The 17,934-nt window shown below is 46.7% G+C and overlaps 1 protein-coding gene and 1 long non-coding RNA gene across 2 annotated transcripts in view; one reads left to right on the top strand and one right to left on the bottom strand.

Annotated features, from left to right (window-relative positions):
• Nucleotides 1-13,838, bottom strand: part of SIN3A (SIN3 transcription regulator family member A) — a 70,282-nt gene extending 56,444 nt beyond the window's left edge. Inside the window, exon 1 of the mRNA XM_042988353.1 lies at nt 13,377-13,838. The gene's annotated coding sequence lies outside the window, so the exon portion shown is untranslated. The remainder of the gene's footprint in view (nt 1-13,376) is intronic.
• Nucleotides 13,227-14,995, top strand: LOC122239420. The gene is made up of 3 exons (XR_006218497.1): nt 13,227-13,287; nt 13,900-14,063; nt 14,249-14,995. It is a non-coding gene; the product is annotated as an uncharacterized LOC122239420 (long non-coding RNA).
• Nucleotides 14,996-17,934: the final 2,939 nt, after the last annotated feature.

The raw sequence follows: 17,934 nt of genomic DNA, 5'->3' as shown, positions 1-17,934 counted from the left end.
AACTTACTTTGAAATACATCAAGAAATTAGTTTGGATTAATAGATGGAGGACTGGACAGATGGATATATGGCAAAGTAAGTACTGTAAAAACGGTAATGTAAAATCTAAGCAGTGTGTACATGGGTGTTCCCTATAAAATTCTATCAACTTTGCTGTATATTTGAAATTGTTCTTAATACGATGTTAGGAGAAAAGGCTAACAATACAAACCAACTCATAAGTGCTACAAGTAAGTACTACAAATTTGGAAAGGAGTAGATATGTGTATACTCGGAAAAAAATAAAAAACAACTCTACAGAGAAGGTAAATATTTGGTTATGTCTTGAAAATTAAGGATGAATTGAGGCATAGCAGGTATACAGGATGAGATTAAAATATTACAGTAACTTGGTACTTACAAGTATAAAGAGCTATTTACAGTCTTTGCCAATTCATTTATTCCACAAATAATTCCTGACAATCTACATGTGCCAGACCCTTTGCTTCCTGCTGGGGCACCAGCACTGAATAGGGCAGATTTCCCTGCCCCACAACAACCAAGTCTTCCAAACAGGCGTGGAACAAGTTACTGTGCTCCTCCCCACAGTCCTGTCAGATGGGTATACCCAGAACACGATTTAGAGGGAAACTGATATGCAAAGAAATTAAGTGATTTGTTCAAGGTCACACAGCAAGAGGCTAGACTTTCCTTGGAATACGTGACCAATCTGGAGTAGAAATACTGGACAGACAATAGTAACCTGCTTGCAGAGAGGGACAGTGAAATTCCAGACTATAAAGTATTCGAATGCCAATAATGGAGCCACAAGAGTCAGACACAAAGCTACTTTCAAGCCCTGCTTCAGCTGACATGATTTTCATCTGCCACTTTGGTCTCCAACTGTTCCAGATTTGGGGCTTACACTGTTATCAGAACTCCAGTCTATGAAGACAGAATTTAAACAAGGAAAAGCACTTTGAGAGATAGAAACTAGTGAAGACAGACTCATGTGAACAAACAATGGCAGCAGAACACTAAAAAGTCATCTGGCCATGTGTTACAATAAAAAGTGGGAATAGCTCCACATCATCACGCAAAGAAATCGTAACACCCAAATAAAGCAAGGAGAGCAGGGTAACTGTAATACTGCAAGGCGGTCTTCTGGGAAAGGGTAGAACAACTGGGGAGAGTGAATGTGTCACATTTTAGACAAATTTAAGAAAGGCAGAGGTAAAAGCTAACCCTTTCTGAATGATAAAAATAAAAAAACATTTTTCCAGTTCTACAACCAAAAATGTCTTCATTCACAGTAAAAAGTTGGCCTCCTAGAAACCCAGACAGTTCTCCATGATTATTTAAATCCAAATGAAAAATCCAACTTTATTTTATTTTTTTATTAAAAAAAATTTTTTTTAACGTTTATTTATTTTTGAGACAGAGAGAGACAGAGCATGAACGGGGGAGGGTCAGAGAGAGGGAGACACAGAATCCGAAACAGGCTCCAGGCTCTGAGCTGTCAGCACAGAGCCCGACGCGGGGCTCGAACTCACGGACAGTGAGATCATGACCCGAGCCGAAGTCGGCCGCTCAACTGACTGAGCCACCCAGGCGCCCCTGAAAAATCCAACTTTAAAGAATCTTATCTTTTCATTTAGATTAAATTTCACAAATTAGTTTAAAGAGATACAACAGAATTATTTTAGCCAAGATAAGCTCAAAGTAGGAAAGTGTATGCAACAAACCAAACTACCCTATTCCGGAGGCTTTTAAGTATACAAAACTTTATTTTTGAAATTTTTAAATTTATGGTTGACCCTTTAGTGTCTCTTAATTTTGTATTGTTATCTTGAATTAGACACATTTTTAAGTTCCTTTATTTATGTAATAATGAAAAAAATCCTCTGAAATTATTCTCTTATTGATGGTCAGCATCACGTAAAATCACATTAAAATGTGTTCTGGTCAATTTACATCAATAAATACTGTGGAAAAATGTAAAGTTTCTTTTTAAAAGCAAAGAAATTTGTATCAAAGCATAAAGTGAAATGTAATTACACTCTTCGATCTCCTGCAATTGCCCACCATAGTCTACTTCAAAACCTATCCGAATCCAGTTCTGGATTTAAATCTGCTGGGAAATAAAAAGTATCCCAGAATAAATGAAAAAGGCAACCTATTTAGATTTCCCATTTTACACAGAAATTAACAACCCATCTTTTTTTTTTTTTAATGTTTATTTATTTTTGACAGAGAGAGAGAGAGAGAGAGAGAGAGAGAGAGAGAGAGAGAGAGAGACATAGCATGAGTGGGGAGGGGCAGAGAGAGAGGGAGACACAGAATCTGAAGCAGGCTTCAGGCTCCGAGCTGTCAGCACAGAGCCCGAGGTGGGGCTTGAACTCACAGACCGCAAAATCATGACCTGAGCCGAAGTCGGACACTCAACTGACTGAGCCACTCAGGCACCCCAACAACCCATTCTTAACACACTACACATCTAATACCCAAGCCTCCCCAAACTGTCTTACATTCTTCTTCTAATGATGTGGGCCTCAACCAGGAGAGTTTGCCGCTGGGGCACATTTGGTAATGTCAGAAGACATTTTTGGTTGTCACAGTTAAGGCATCTCATGAATTCCCAAACATGCTACAATGCACAGGATAACCCTCCACAACAAAGAATTATTCGGCCAAAATATTAATAGTGCCAAGTTGAGAAATCTGGATCTAATTAATGACAACATCATTTGGCACATACCTTTTATGAGCTTTGGTGGAATTATGTCATACTGTGGTATGACAATTTTTACCAAGGTAGCTCAGAATAGTCATCTTGGTTGTGCAAAAGATATCGTTGCTTTTCTTTATGACATGTGATTCACCTTGAACCCTCGGGTGTATCAGAAAAAACGTATCATTTACCATTTGAATGAAAAGCAACTTTATTAGAAACCTCAGTAAGAATTTAAATAGCAAATCCAAATTTTTATTCCTTATTTTCCTGGTTTTGAAGATATAAATATCTCAACTAGGCAATATCCTTTAAAGTGCAACTGATTAGTCATCAACTATCATGCATGAAGTTGGAACACAGTCATTCTGTAAATCTGTAAATTTTGATTCCAGATACATCTCTAATAAAGTTCTAGCTTATCATCACTAATGCTACAGAATGACATCTTTTTTCTTTCATCACCAAACATAATACTTTGAAAATTAATTTTTAATTTTGTTGAAGAGTGGACAATCATGTTTTTTGTTCCATAACTGCAAGCATTCTCAGTTTTAGGCTACTAAATACCAATTAGAATGATCAATCCAGAGGTGCCTGGGTGGCTCAGTTGGTTACGCACTGGACTCTTGATTTCAGCTCAGGTTCTCACAGTTCATGAGTTCAAGCCCCACGCTGGGCTCTGCGCTGACAGTGTGGACTCTGCTTGGGATTCCCTTTCTCTCTCTCTCTCAAAATAAACAAACATTTAAAAAAAAAAAAAAAAAGGGCACCTGGGTGGCTCAGTTGGTTAAATGTCTAACTCTCAATTTTGGCTCGGGTCATGATCTCATGGTTCATGAGTCTGAGCCCTGCACTGAGCTCTGCACTGACGGTGCGGAGCCTGCTTGGGATTCTTTTTCCCCTCTCTCTCTCTGCCCCTTCTCCCCACACCTCTCTCTCTTTAAAATAAAATAAAAAAAAATTTTTAATGCTCGATCCAATGATGTGTTTTCATTTCTATATCCTGTTTCCTTCCAATCACCTCTGTACACCTGCCTTTAGCATGTGTCCACTTACAAGTTAGTTTTGGTGCATGAACATCCTAGAAGAATACACTTGTATACCCTTTAAGCAGACTGAAATAGCTTTGATTCATGTTGAAATGCTGTGTTTCAAAGTCCTTCCTGCTGAACTACCTGGATGAGGACATCATTATTTCTTTTTCCCCCCCTCAAAAATACATTGTACACTCATAAGGTCTTCAGTCTGAGAAAATTCATCATATTGTCATCTAAAGACTACGCAGTTTGCAAACTGGCTCCCAATTTCACCATCATCATCCCAGTCTAGCCTGCTGCTGTCTGCTGGACTGTATCTATCCACTAGCTCCTCCGGTTGCTGCGTAATATCTTCCTCTGTTAGTTTTCCTCTCTTTGCCGTTACAGGGGGGGGAAAAATTCTGGACTACCAAATATATTTACCAAAAGCTTTAAAAAGTTGTAAAATAGTATAAGAAATGGTCGTATATCCTTCACTCAGATTCTCCAAATGCTAACATCTTACAGGATGTTTAAGATGGCATCTCCCAATTCTTGTAGACTTTCTTGAAAGATGCTGTAATGCTTCAGGCAGAGCAGTAAGAAAACTGAAGTGTAACAGTGATGATTTATTTTACCACTGCATTATCTTTCTAGGCAATGCTATCAGTCTTCCCTTTTCTTATCATTTTAATCTTTTTTTTTTTTAACTTTTAAGGTTTATTTATTTTTGAGAGAGAGAGAGAGAGAACGAGAGGCAGAGAGACACAGAATCCAAAGCAGGCTCCAGGCTCTGAGCTGTTAGCACAGAGCCTGACATGGGGCTCGAACTCAGAGGTCAAGATCATGACCCGAGCTGAAGTCAGAGGCCCAACTGACTGAGCCACCCAGGCGCCCCTTAGTCTTTTTAAGCATAGTTAGGAATATCTGATGAGCAATGATGAAATACTTCCTAAGATGATGTAATACCAAAATGTTTCAAGCTATAGAAAAATGAAGATCATTAAGATCCCATAATATAGGTCGGAATTATAAATGGTAATAGCTAAAATGAGTTTATTACATTAAAAAGAAAGTAAGTAAATTCTGTTTGTTTGCTTATGTTGATGTTTATTCACTTTTGGAGAGAGAGACAGAGCATTAACAGGGAGGGGCAGAGAGAGAGGGAGACACAGAATCTGAAGCAGGTTCCAGGCTCTGAGCTGTCAGCACAAAGCTCAACACAAACCAGGAACCATGAGACCATGACCTGAGCTGAAGCTGGATGCCCAACCAACTGAGCCACCCAGGTGCCCCTCTCTTTCTTCTTTTAAAGACCTATATAATAAAGAATAAAAGTCATGAAATATAAATCTTTACAAGCAGTTAGCACTGCTCAAAAAGAAACTCAAAGGGGCACCTGGGTAGCTACGTTGGTTAAGCATCTGACTTCGGCTCAGGTCATTATCTCATGGTTTGTGAATTCAAGCCCCATGTTGGGCTCTGTGCTGACAGCCCAGAGCCTGGAGCCTGTTTCGGATTCTGTGTCTCCCTCTCTCTCTGCCCCCCCCCCCCACCACTTGCACTCTGTCTCTCTCTCAAATATAAATACATATTTTTAATGTTTTTTTAATGTTTCTTTTATTTTTGAGAGACAGAGAGAGACACAGACAGATTCTGTAGGCAAAAAATGACCAGGAAACTTTAGTTCAACTCAAAATGTATTAAAAACTGCATCAATGTTAACTTTTTGATCTAGCTCACCGTATTAGTTTTGTAAGATGCATTAGGGAGATCTGGATGAACCCTACATAACAACTTTTTTTTTTTTTTTTAAGTGCTTATTTATTTTTGAGAGAGAGAGAGAATGAGAATGAGCAGGGGAAGGGCAGAGAGAGATGGAGACAGAATCTGAAGCAGAGTCCAGGAGCTGAGCTGTCAGCACAGAGCCCAATGTGGGGCTCAAACTCAAAAGCTGTGACATCATGACCTGAACCAAAGTTGGATACTTAATGGGCTGAGCCACCAAGGCACCCCTATACGACAATTCTTTGTATTACTTTTGCAACTTCTTTTGAAGTCTAAAATTATTTCAAAATAAAAAGTTTAAAAAAATTTAAGCATTAACAGTAGTAGAATATGAAAGAAGGAAATCATCCTGTGTCTCTGTTCTAAAGGACACATTTAGTTTATGTGACAAGTTTTGTATAAATTACCTGAGAATGGTATAAAACAACAGACTGAGTTTAACAGAAGGTAACTAGCTAAAGAAAGCATTGCAGGGGCACCTGGGTGGCTCAACTGGTTAAGTGTCCAACTGTGGCTCAGATCATATTCTCATGGTTCAGGGGTTCGGGCCCCACGTCGGGCTCTGTGCTAATAACAGCTCAGAGCCTGTTTCAGATTCTGTGCCTCCCTCTCTCTCTGCCCCTTGTGCTCTCTCTCCTTCTCAAAAACAAATAAACATTAAAAAAAAAAAAAAAGGAAGCAATGTAAAGCATAGGACTGGAGACAGTTAAAGGGATAAGTAGGGGTAGGTAGATGTGTCACTTACCTCATCCTTCCTTTATCCTATTAGCTATAGGTGTGCCCCCACAAAAGCACGGGCACATATACACCTTTAACCAGCTTTGTATCCTCCACTGTGCGTAGCATACGGTCTTGTCTATGGCGGAAATCAAATCATTCACTCATTCATTCATGCATGCACCCTCTAATACTGGAGTACATACTATGTGTCAGGTGTTGCTCTAGAGGCTGGGGATATAGCAGTAAACCAAACAAAAATCTCCTCCCTCACAAAATTTATATTTTAGTGGCAGAAAAGACAATATACCAAGTGCTCAGAACACTAGACAGTGGCAAGCACTAAGAAGAAAAAGAAGAGAAGGGTTTTTGAAATTTTACATACAAATGACCAAAGAATACCTCACTGATAAGGTAACTTTTGAGTAAAGGAAGTGAAGACCTAGCCATGTAGAAATCAGCGAGGAAGCATTGTATGTGGAAGGAACAGGAAATGCAAAGACCCTGATGCATACATGTGCTTGATAGTTTCCAAGAACAGCAAAAAGGCTGTGTAACTGGAGCAGAATGGAGGAAAGATAGACTGGTAGCAAATGAATCAGAGAGGTAATGGGCGGTGGGGAGGACAGTAGGTAGGGAGCATATGTATTTGTTCTCAGAGGTCATAAGGACTCGAGCTTAATAATCAGACTGAACTGGGAAGCCATTGGTGGCTTTGAAGCAGAAAAATGACATGGTCTGAGTTAAAAGAAGTTTTAAAGACTCACTTGGGGAGCACCTGTGTGGCTCAGTTGGTTAAGTGTCCAACTCTTCCACTCAGGTCATGATCTCACGGTTCATTATTTCGAGCCCCCAGTCCGACTCTGAGCTGACAGTATGGAGCCTCCTTGGGATATTCTCTCTCTCTCTCTCTCTCCCCCCCCCCCCCCCGCTGCTTACATTCTCTCTCAAAAAAAAATAAATAAATAAACTTTAAAAAGTAAATAAATAAAAGACTCACTTGGATTGCTGTGCTAAGACCAGACTGAAGAGAGGCAATAACTAAGCAAGAGAGAACAATTAAGGTAACTGAAATAATTCAAGCTAGAGATGTAGTTGCATTCACTGCCATAGTTGGGAGTAGGGTGGTAGTGGTGGTGGCATTACATGATCAATACAGAGCAAATAGGGGGATTTGTTGAAGACCAGATATGAAAAAGACAGAGAAAGAGAAGTCGCGATGCCTATTAAATATCCAAGAGGAAATATGAAGTGGGCCGCTGGTTATGCTTATCTATAGTACAGGGGAGAGGTCCCCAGTTAAAGAAATTTGGGAGGTACCAGCATGGTTTGGATTTTAGGAAGGTAATTCTCCTTAATTAAGTGCATTCAGATTTCTGCACCAAGTACGACACCCTAAAACCAGGTTGTGGCCCTTAATTAGTTGTGGAACCAAGTTTATTTAGTTGTGGAACCAAATTTATCAAAAACCAAAACAAAAATTCTTGCATTTCAGAGCTGCAGATTAGGGATTATGGGCCTGTATATCCTTCAATAGCCCACAAGTCAGCAAGCCTCGCCCTGGAGGACGGAAGAAGTGCCCTCAGCCATGATGCTCTAAGCACAAATAACATGCAGACACACAAGACAGAAAGGCGTGGGTAACAGGAAAGCAAAAGAAGGGAGGGGCAAAAAAGAGAGGTTTGCCTTAGAAACTGCTACTAATAAATGCCTAACTTTGAAGCCAATTGCAACTAAACAGAAGTAGCCTCTAGTTAACAAACTTTAAAATGCAATTAGAGTTCAGTTTGTATACTTTTTATCACCAACTGTGTGCCAATCTTATCCTAGGCACTGAGGCCACCACAAAAAGTTAAGTTCCAGTCTAGATGGACTGTTATTGGCGCAGCTCTCGCTGAGGAAAGCCAGTTGCCCACAAATGTTTAAGAACAAAAACCTCTATGCACTTGGTTATGAATGCCGATGAATCTCACTAGGTACGTCTTTTGGAGAAAAAGGACCAAAAAGAAAATTACAAAATTAAAGGAAGCCAAGGTTTTTTGGTATTTTTAATGTCTTGTTAAAAGACAAGACAGGTACCTGTTGGGGCACCTGGGTGGCGCAGTCGGTTAAATGCCAACTCTTGATCTTAGCTCAGGTCATGATCTCACAGTTCATGAGTTTGAGCCCCACATTGGGCTCTGTGGTGACAGCACAGCACCTGCTTGGGATTCTGTCCCCGTCTCTCTGCGCCCCTCCTCCACCTCTCAAAAATAAATAAACATTTAAAAAGAAAAAAAAGACAGGTTAATTTTCTAAAGATAATTAGAATTCATATTTAAAAAGAGGGCCAACTGGGTGGCTCAGTCATTTGAGCATCGATCGGACTCTTGGACCCTTGATTTCGGCTGGGATCATGGTCCCAGGGTCGTGGAACTGAGCTGTGTGCACTGGGCTCCGTGCTGAGTATGGAGCCTGCTTGGGATTCTCTCTCCTTCCCTCTCTCTCTGCCCCTCTCCTCCACTTATGCACACACACTCTCTCTTAAAGAAAGAAAGAAAGAGAAAGAAAGAAAGAAAGGAAGGAAGGAAGGAAGGAAGGAAGGAAGGAAGGAAGGAAGGAAGGAAGGGAGGGAGGGAGGAAGGGAGGGAGGGAAAAAATATGGCATGAAAACAAAATTCCTTGAAATACTAGAAAAGAATAGACATAATAAATGACAGAATGACAGACTACCCAAGTATGCTGTTGGCTAATCTTATCCTCAACAAAAGACAAACATCCAGAATTTTTTACTAAATCTGTAACAAGATAAAAATCCTTAAGACATTACTTCTACTACTCACTTATTGAAGTAGAAACAAGAAGACATGTGAAGGAAAAGTATTAGGAAACAACAGTTGACCATATTAATATATCTTGAGCTTGACAGGGTAGCAGTAACATATGTGCCAAGTCCATAATTTCTTCACTATCATTCTTAAATACCTTCCAAAGCAGCAGAAGCAATCAGGTCTGCAAACTGAAGAGAACAGGATTCACAAACTCTGGAAGAGACTACAATTCATGTGCTGATTTCAACATAATGCCACCCCTTCTAACACCCCCAAAGCACTTTCTGGGAGTACTTTGAGATGTCTAAGGCCATTCATTCAACAACCACTTCAACTGGATCTATGATTTCAGACTTCACCCTCCTGTTGCTCATTCAGTGTCCTCTCTTCCTCCACCCCTAAGGCAGGCTCTCCCTCCTCTGAATTCCTTTCAGCTCTTTGTACTTGACTCTTATGGCACTCAACCTAAACTAATATGTAGTAAAATTTACCATGTGTATATTTGCCTTTCCTTCTAAGAACATAAACTTTTCCGGGACAAACTCTTCCTGTGTCAGCCCAGAGCTGTTTAAGAAGGTGGTCAATAAACGGGTGTTGACTCTATTTCCCTTTAGAATCTGAGTCCCAATTTTTTCCCTGTTGAGGGAAAAAGCACACTGCTCGTTCCTCAAAAAATTAAACACAGAATTACCATATGATCTAGTAATTCCATTTCTGGGTATATATCCAAAAGAATTCAAAGCAGGTACTTGGAGAGATATTTATACTCCCATGTTCATCGCAGCATTATTCACAATAGCCAGTAGGTGGAAACAACCCAAATGTCCACGGACACATGAATAAAACAAAAGATACATACATGTAATGGAATATTACACACCATTAAAAAGGAAAGTAAGTCTGACACATGCTGCAACATGAATGAACGCTGAAGACATCATTCTAAGTTAAATAAGCCAGACACAAAAGGACAAATATGGCATGATTCCACTTACATAAGATACCGAGAGAAGTCAAACACACAGGTTGTTGCTGGGGGCTGGGTAGAGATTTAAAGGGCCTGTTGTTTAATGGGTAGAGTTTCAGTTTGGGAAGATGAAAAAGTTCTGGAGACAGATGGTGGCAATGGCTGCACAACAAAGCGAGTGTACTGAATGCCACTGAATTGTACACTTAAAAATAGTTAAAATGGGGGCACCTGGGTGGCTCAGTTGTTCGAGCGTCTGACTTCGGCTCAGGTCATGTTCTCACAGGTCATCAGTTCGAGCCCCACACAGGGCTCACTGCTGTCAGTGTAGAGCCCACTTCAGATCTTTGTCCCTCCCCGCTTCTGCCCCTCTCCCAATTGTGCTCTCTCAAAAATAAATATTTAAAAAAAGTAAAATAAATAAATAATAATGGTTAAAATGGTAAGTTTTGTTATATATATTTTACCACAATTGTTTTTAAAAGCACACTGCTCCTTCTGTTTACTATCCTTAGATGAGACACAGAGTTAAGAACATGGACTCTGGAACCAGAACACCAGGATTCACACCCTAGTGTAGCTACTTACTCTCTGTGTCACTGTTTCTGGATCTTTAAAACATGGATTTCATAGTACCCACTAGACAGGGTTATGAAGAGTAAGTGGATTAATAAATGAACAGTACCCAACTCCGCACCTGGGACATAATAAGGGCTCAATAAATGAAAGTTATAACTCAAGGAGACAGAAGATATAGTTTTAAAAAGCATGTTAACTTTCATTTTTAGAAGAATCGACAGAAAGTAAAGCTTAACAAACTCTTAATAATGGCATTATTCAGAAGAGTGAGAAAGCCTTTTAAAGCACTTCACTAGATTACTGAACGCCATGGACATAATCTTTTAATTCCGACTAAAATTCACAGCCCTTAACATCTGCTTTGCAAAGATCTCCAGTTATCGTTTGCGCTGAAGATGTCAACAGGACTATGTTTTGCCAGGAATCTCATCAAATTACGACATACCTCTTTCCTTAAAAAAAAAGAAAAAAAAAATCTTACTCTTTAGGTGAAATCTTCTTAATTACAAAATGCCAACAATCTATCTGGGGTCTTTAACTCTGGCAAACCTATAGGGTGTGGAGATTATACACACACACACACACACACACACACACACACACACACACATATATCTCAGATATTTGAAGAGATAAGAAGCATTTACGAAAACTTTCCTAACATACATAGTATATCCAGGTTCTTACTTGAATCCTTACAGTCATCGTGGGACTTCTGATCCTGGTGCACCAACAGACAACATATTCTTTAAAGGCATGAATTAGGTCTCCCATGTTTCCCAACTGACAACATCACAAATGGTGGAAACAACTATGTTGACCAAACCTTCCTCCATGGTAAATTCTCCACTGCCTTCCATATCTTTGTCAGTTTATGCACCAGAAAAAAACACCCAGGTTTTTTTGTCTCCACAGCAATTCTAATACAGTCACCATTACTCAAATGGAAAAGCTACCTTTGCCATTGCTACTGCCTTAACAGATATTGAGACTCTCTTCACATGCGTATAGCACAGGGCCAAGCTCTCAGTCCCAAATGAGCAAAGCACAAATCTAGAGTTTAACTTCAATTCAGATTATCAGCCAGAGGGCTTGCTCAGATATTAGTCCATAAATACATATTCCTTCCATTTTTATTTTCTCATGAAAAATATAAAAAATACGTAAGTAATTTCTCTTAAGAAAAGAGAATGTACCAAGTCAGAGCAAAAACTTAATGTAAAATTAAAATAGTTCATTAAAAATGAAATGCCCTAGGGCAACTCCCCAATACAGGTCGGAGAGCACTGCTACCAAAGTCACATACACAAAGCTACACTAGTCCTCGACTACACCCTCTCTGTAATAAAACAGGGCAAGAGCACTGTATTTTATAGAATATAAACAGAAAGTGATCTAGATGTTCTAACAGAATTGCATTAAAACCAGAAGAGATTTTTTAAGAACACCTATAGTTACCTAAATTGCAACTTATTTCTTTGTGAAATTAAGTTTACATAGCAGAACCATCTGTACAATGAAAACATTCAAAAATGCAAGAATCGAAGAAATCAGAGTATTTTATTCAGTCTGAGGGTTTTTTAAGATTACTATCTTTTATAAACAGGTCATTTTAAATAGTAAAATGTAAACCCAACCCTCCCTTTTCTAAATTTCAGCCTTGTTAAGACTTCTGGCTAACTCAGTTTGAAGTCCTAAGGCACCTAAACAGTGGCCAAGTCTAACTACCCACCACCCTATTGGCTCCAAGGAAACCCCGCCCCGTACAGCCACAGTAACTGAACATTCAAGGGAACTCCCAAGAAAGGTTGTCCCCGGCCACATTTCTAGTCTCTGCTAACTCTCCGCCCCTCCCCCCACCATCACCGCTGCGGAAGCATGGTCACAGCAAGAGCAGCCACTCCACCGCAGACTCCAACGAAAGGACCTTGAGCACCGCGCCCCAATAATTACAATCTGGGGGGAGTGGCGGTGACCATGCTCCCACCCTCCAAGGCTGCATGATGCCATCTATGCTGCATGGAACTAAGCAGAGACAACAGCTCTGGCACAGGCCCTTCTGCCCTAGGCAAAAGGCATGGCCGAGCCACAAGAGTAAGTCCTGACACCTCCGCAGCTCAGAGTCGGCGGGAGCCCCTCCCACCCCACGGAGACGTAGGGCGGGGCAAATCTGGGCGCCGCGACTCCCAGCCCGACCGGACAGCGGGCTTTCCCGAACCCCGCCTCATTTGCCAAGGAGGCGGAAACCGGGGGGAAAGGGAGACGGCCAGGAGGAGTGGCATCACGGCTCTGTACGGCCCCTCCGGCCAACCGGATCCCGAGAAGGCGGAGGAAAGCGGACTTCACGCCCCTCCCTGCCGCGCCCCGAAGCCACACGCGGGAGACCCCTTGCCCGTCCCCCAACCCCAGCAAGCCAGAGCGCGGCTGCCCAGCCGAGGCCCCGCCCACCTCGGGAGGACAGGCGGGGTGGTCGACCGCAAACAGCACTTAGCCAGGGCCGGCCCCGCCCCTTTCTCCACAATCGCACGCGCGCGCCTGCCCCGCCCCTGAGCGGCGGCGCGAGAGCCCGCCCCCTCCGCGCGCACCGGGACTACGCTCTCCTCCCCCTCCCGCACGAAGATCTACCCCGCTCCGCCCCCCACCCCCCTCACACATCCACACACCTCCCGCCCGCCTGCTCTACGGGAAGCCGAGGAGGTCAGCCCCCCCTAAAAATACACACCCTCGAGTCCGGTGTTACCCGCCACTAGGCTCCCCGCCCCGACCCCGGCCCGGCGTGCTCTCACCGCAAAGCTGCTTCGGCCGCTCCTCACTGCGTGTCCCTCTCGGCGTGAGCCTTGGGCTCAGCAGGGAGGCCCCGAGAACGGAGCAGGGCACAGGCCCGCCGAAGCGGACTGGCAGCCTCCTCTCCGCTAACGAAACGGTCACAGGCCCCGGTGCCCAGACTGGGAAGGAGGGAGGGAGGGAGGGAGGGAAACTCCGAGGGGGGAAGGGGAGGGGGGGAAAGATGGAGAAACCGTCTCCGCCGCCTCTACCGCCGCGGCCGCTTCTCTGTTACCCGGGAAATCCCGCCCACTCCCCCGGCCCGCCCCGCAGAGGGAAGACTCAACTTCGCTCCACCACAGGCCGCATTATCCGCCCGTCAAAGACTTAACCAATCCCAGCACCCTGCTTGCCGGCTGCCCGCCCCTTCCCCCTCTGCTGGGTGGGGGGGGGGAGCCGCTCACCTTCTCCACGCCCCTATTGGCGGGGAGCTTCCCTAACTCAACCCCGCCTATTGGAGACGAATTGCTGAATCCCACCCCCAAGCCTCAACACTATTGGAGGAAGCAGGGGAGCTCTTCACGTCTCATTGGAGGACTCCACACATCCCGCCCCGTGCGGGCTCAGCCACAGGCCCAACAAGTCGGCTCCCGCCCTCGCCGGTCATCGCATTGGAAGGCTACCCCTCGCTCTCTCGCTGCCCCAGGAAGGTAAGTAACCGATGTGGGGTAAAATGTCCGTAAGTGAGACAGGCCCCGCCCCCAGCTATCCGATTGGATATCTCGGCGCCGGTAGCAGCCTCCATTGGCCAGGACGTCCGTCTAGGAAGGAGTTGACTCCGCCCCGCGCTAGGAGGCTGAACCTTAGCAGTCCTTTTGTGGAATGTTTACACTAGAGACTGAAGTGCAGAGAGTTCCAGGGCCCGAAACAGGAGGGGGCGCGGAGCTCAGCGGCCGGGATCCCATGCCCTGGGACTTGAAAAGGAGAGGCAGCAGCACTACCACCGTGGAGGACCCCCTTACCAAAAAAAAAAAAAAAAAAAAGAGAAAGAAAGAACCTCATCGTATCGAATTCTTTCTTTACAATTTACATTTCCGCACGCTGCCTCCTTGTAAACACAAATATCCGGAGCAACCGGATCCGTACAGCTTTCAGTTAGTACAGAATTAAGCGCTGGAGACCAAAGCCAAAAAATCGCCCCAGTGGTTGCCAGCCCGCAGTTGGGGTGGCTGCACACTTCTAACACCGACAATCCCTAAACTTCAGTATGCAGTTCTAAGAGGGCGGGGATAATCAAAATGAAGGCAGGGCCCTAACAGCCACCGCCCTGGCAAGCCTCCGGAAGGCGGAGCGTGAGGTGTAAGGCATTTGCGATCTCCGGGGTAGATCTTGTAGGCACATTCGGACTCGAACTGAAGGAGACCAAACAGCCCACGACATAAACGAACCTTCACCCCACACTTCATAGAAAGAATAAAAATTCCAGAGTTAGTGACAAAAGATAAGAACGACTGTTCACCTTACTCCTTTGGCCAACGAGGATTAATGGAAGTTCCTAGGCCGTCTCTGTGTACATTACAATGCTTCAAACACAAGGTGCTTGCAACGTCTAACTTGCTTTTATTTATTTTACCAAAATCGGGCGGAGAACGGTCGCTGGACCTGCTTTGGGGGGCGCTCAAGGAGCGCCAGGAAAGGAGGGGGCGGGACTAGAGTTTTCCCGCTCTCTAGCAAAAAAGGCTACTCCCCCAAGAGAGCCGTGTCAGTCCCCAAGCGGCAGGCCCCTGGGAACCCATTCCCAGGTCCTATCTTGTCCTCCCTCCGCAACCCAGTGGAGATGGCAAAGAAACCATCGCTGGCAACAGGTGGGCCTGACTCCAAGGATGGCTTCGAATCGCAAGGACAAGGCAGTAAACTGGGAACTCCATGAGTAACTAACAGATGAGATCCAAGCCCTGTAGCAGGTCGGAGCTCTAAAAATAAGTCACACCAACTGAAGCGACCCTCGGGCCAAACCTCTAGGAGGTTAGGAAGAAGCGGCACTTTTACAGAACTTTCGAGGGTTACCTTTCACTCTACGGCCGTCCCCTGCTCCTTGGAACTGGGTGCCACACGACGCTCCCATCTGCACCTCAAGAACCACTTCGAATCTAAGGAGGATTGGGCCACCCCCGACTTCTTTGTCAACAGGAGATGAACCGCCCTGGATCTTGCCTAAAGGCATCCAGGCCAATCTTAGGTTGCTCAGAGTTTTACATAAAGCCAACTAAGGACAGGCTGCCAGTGTCCGCGGCGTTCTCAAGCTTAAGCTCAGAGCGATCTCCGGGAAATCAAGAGGCGCGGGAATAGCCAAGCCGCAGGGTCAGAACTTAGTATTTGGCCAGGAAGGCCAGATCCTACCCCTCTTTCTAGCCTCTGCTGAACCCCTGGAGCCGGGGCCCTCCAAATCCACTCATGCTGTCAAACCAACTTCATCGCAAAGCTACCAGATCTCCAGCTTTAGAGAAATCATTGTGTGCCTTCTCCGCCCTCCTCACCCCCGCCCCCCCGCCCCCCCGCCCCTTGCCAAGGACTCCAAACCCGGGACTTCCGGGCGGGAGGACAGTTCGAAGGAGCAAGGCGGGACTCACACATGTGCCGAGCGCGCACACAGGCTAGGGGAGGGGGCGGAGAACAGAGGGTGGACTTCCCCCCTCTCCTAGCTCACCCTGCCGGAGGGGGCGGGACTATCCGTCTCACCAATCAGGAGTGGGGGTGGGACCTTGCGCCTCACGTAAGCCGCAGGAATCCTCCCTCCGCCCTTCACGGAAAAAAATCCTAGCAACTTAAACTCCAGCCCGGCCTCCGATAGGCGGAGCTCAAGAGAATGTCATCCAGTCGAGAACCGAGAAGGCAAAAAGGGAGTCTCGCCCAGCCAGTGGAAGACAAGAGAAGGCGGGCCCTCTGGAGGAGCCCGAGGTGGGTGGAAGAGAGAGGGAAAGGCCCCGCCCCTCAGCTCCCCTCCAGGCGGGTTGCACAAGCGGCGGCTGGAGTAGATAGTAAACAGGCTAGGCCAAGGAGTGGAGGCAGGGGCAGCCCGGCGCTCCGTGGGCTCGGGCCCCGGCACCTCCTCTCCCGGCTGCATCCCGCCCGACCCCGGCGGTTAGCGCCGGCGCCCCGCCTTCCAGCCCGCGGCCGCCATCCCGGCTGACAGGCGCGCCCCCCGCGCCCCTCCCCGCCCGCTGATGCATTTCCTTTTCCCGATTCCGAGCGTGGAGACTGTTTTCCCAGTTTCCGACCTTCATTGCCCCTTTCAGGCCACCCCCTCGTGGGCGCGCTCACACGCCCGCGCCCCCGCCCCCGCCCCATCCGCGGGCGAGCGGCACGGCCGGGGGAGGGGAAGGGAGCCGCCGCCGCCTTGGGGTGGGCGGGGAAGGAGGCAGCTCCATGTTTGCAAGGGGATCAGCTGGGGCCGCGGGTCGAAGCCGCCGCCGAGTTCCTGGAGGTTTTCCACACCCCCGGGCCGAGTTCCGCGCGGGCTCGCGGCCTGGTGGGTTCCGGCGCCGAATGCTGGCTCTACTGCCACGGCCCGGGAGTTCGGAGAACACAGACCGACACGCGAGGCTAGTGCCCAGGCGCCAGGGGCTCTTTCCGGTGGCCTCCTCCCCCGGCCGCCCCTCCCGCAAGTCCGGCGTTGCCCCCGCCCCCAGAGTCCATAACAACCGCGGCCCACGGCGCCCGCGCCTTTCCGAATCGCGCCCACCGCCCCCTCCTACAAGTTTGCGGACCGAAACAAAACCCTCCCCGCGGCTGCCGCCCTCGCCCAGCATGGTTAGCGGGGAAAGCCGCGGGCTCCGGCTCGCTCGCTAACTCCAGCTCTCGACCAACTCCCGGCGCCGCGGGCTCAGTGGGCCTGGCCCGCCGGGCTCAGGCCGCCGCCCCCTGCCGAGCCCGCGCGCCGCAGCCCGGGCTCAGTTCCCATCGGTGTACGGAATATCCCCTATTTTCTTCTTTACAATATGTTTTTTTAAGGCATTCCAGGAGCGAGGTGGGGGGAAATCTCCCCCTGCCCGCCCCTTTACCCAGTCCGCCGCCGAAACCTACCGAAACCGACTGCTCGGTGAAATAAACTAGGCAGCACGGCCGGCGCACTGGCGACCCCAGGCCTGGCCGACCCCCTCCCCACGAATCCGGCCCGGCTTGGAAACACACACACTGGTGAGCGGGCGGCGCCAAGAGCTCTCCTTCCTGGCCTGCCCCGAGCCTCCCTCGGCCGCCGGACTCCGAACCTCCCCTAGCTCCGTCCCGGGGCCCGCGGCGCCCGCACCGTGGCGGACCGGCCAGAGCGACAGGCCAACGAGCTAGCCCCCCAAACGCCTGAGATTGGGGAGACCAAATTAAAAGCAGCTGTTTAACATACCTTCCGAGCCAGGCGAGGAGTCCTGAATGGGGGGGAACGCCCCCCACGGGCCATTGGCTCCCCAGCACTAGCGTCAGTCAGCCTGGGCACGCCTCCTCCCCTCGCTCCACCTCTTCCCCTTCATTGAACGCTCCCTCCCTCCAAAAACACCTAAATAAATAAATTAAACTACCCGCGAGTGC

The sequence above is a fragment of the Panthera tigris genome, chromosome B3, assembly GCF_018350195.1.
Source record: "Panthera tigris isolate Pti1 chromosome B3, P.tigris_Pti1_mat1.1, whole genome shotgun sequence".
Classification (NCBI taxonomy): Eukaryota; Metazoa; Chordata; class Mammalia; order Carnivora; family Felidae; genus Panthera; species Panthera tigris.
Note: the sequence above shows the minus strand (reverse complement) of the source record. Positions and strands in the feature narration are given on the sequence as shown.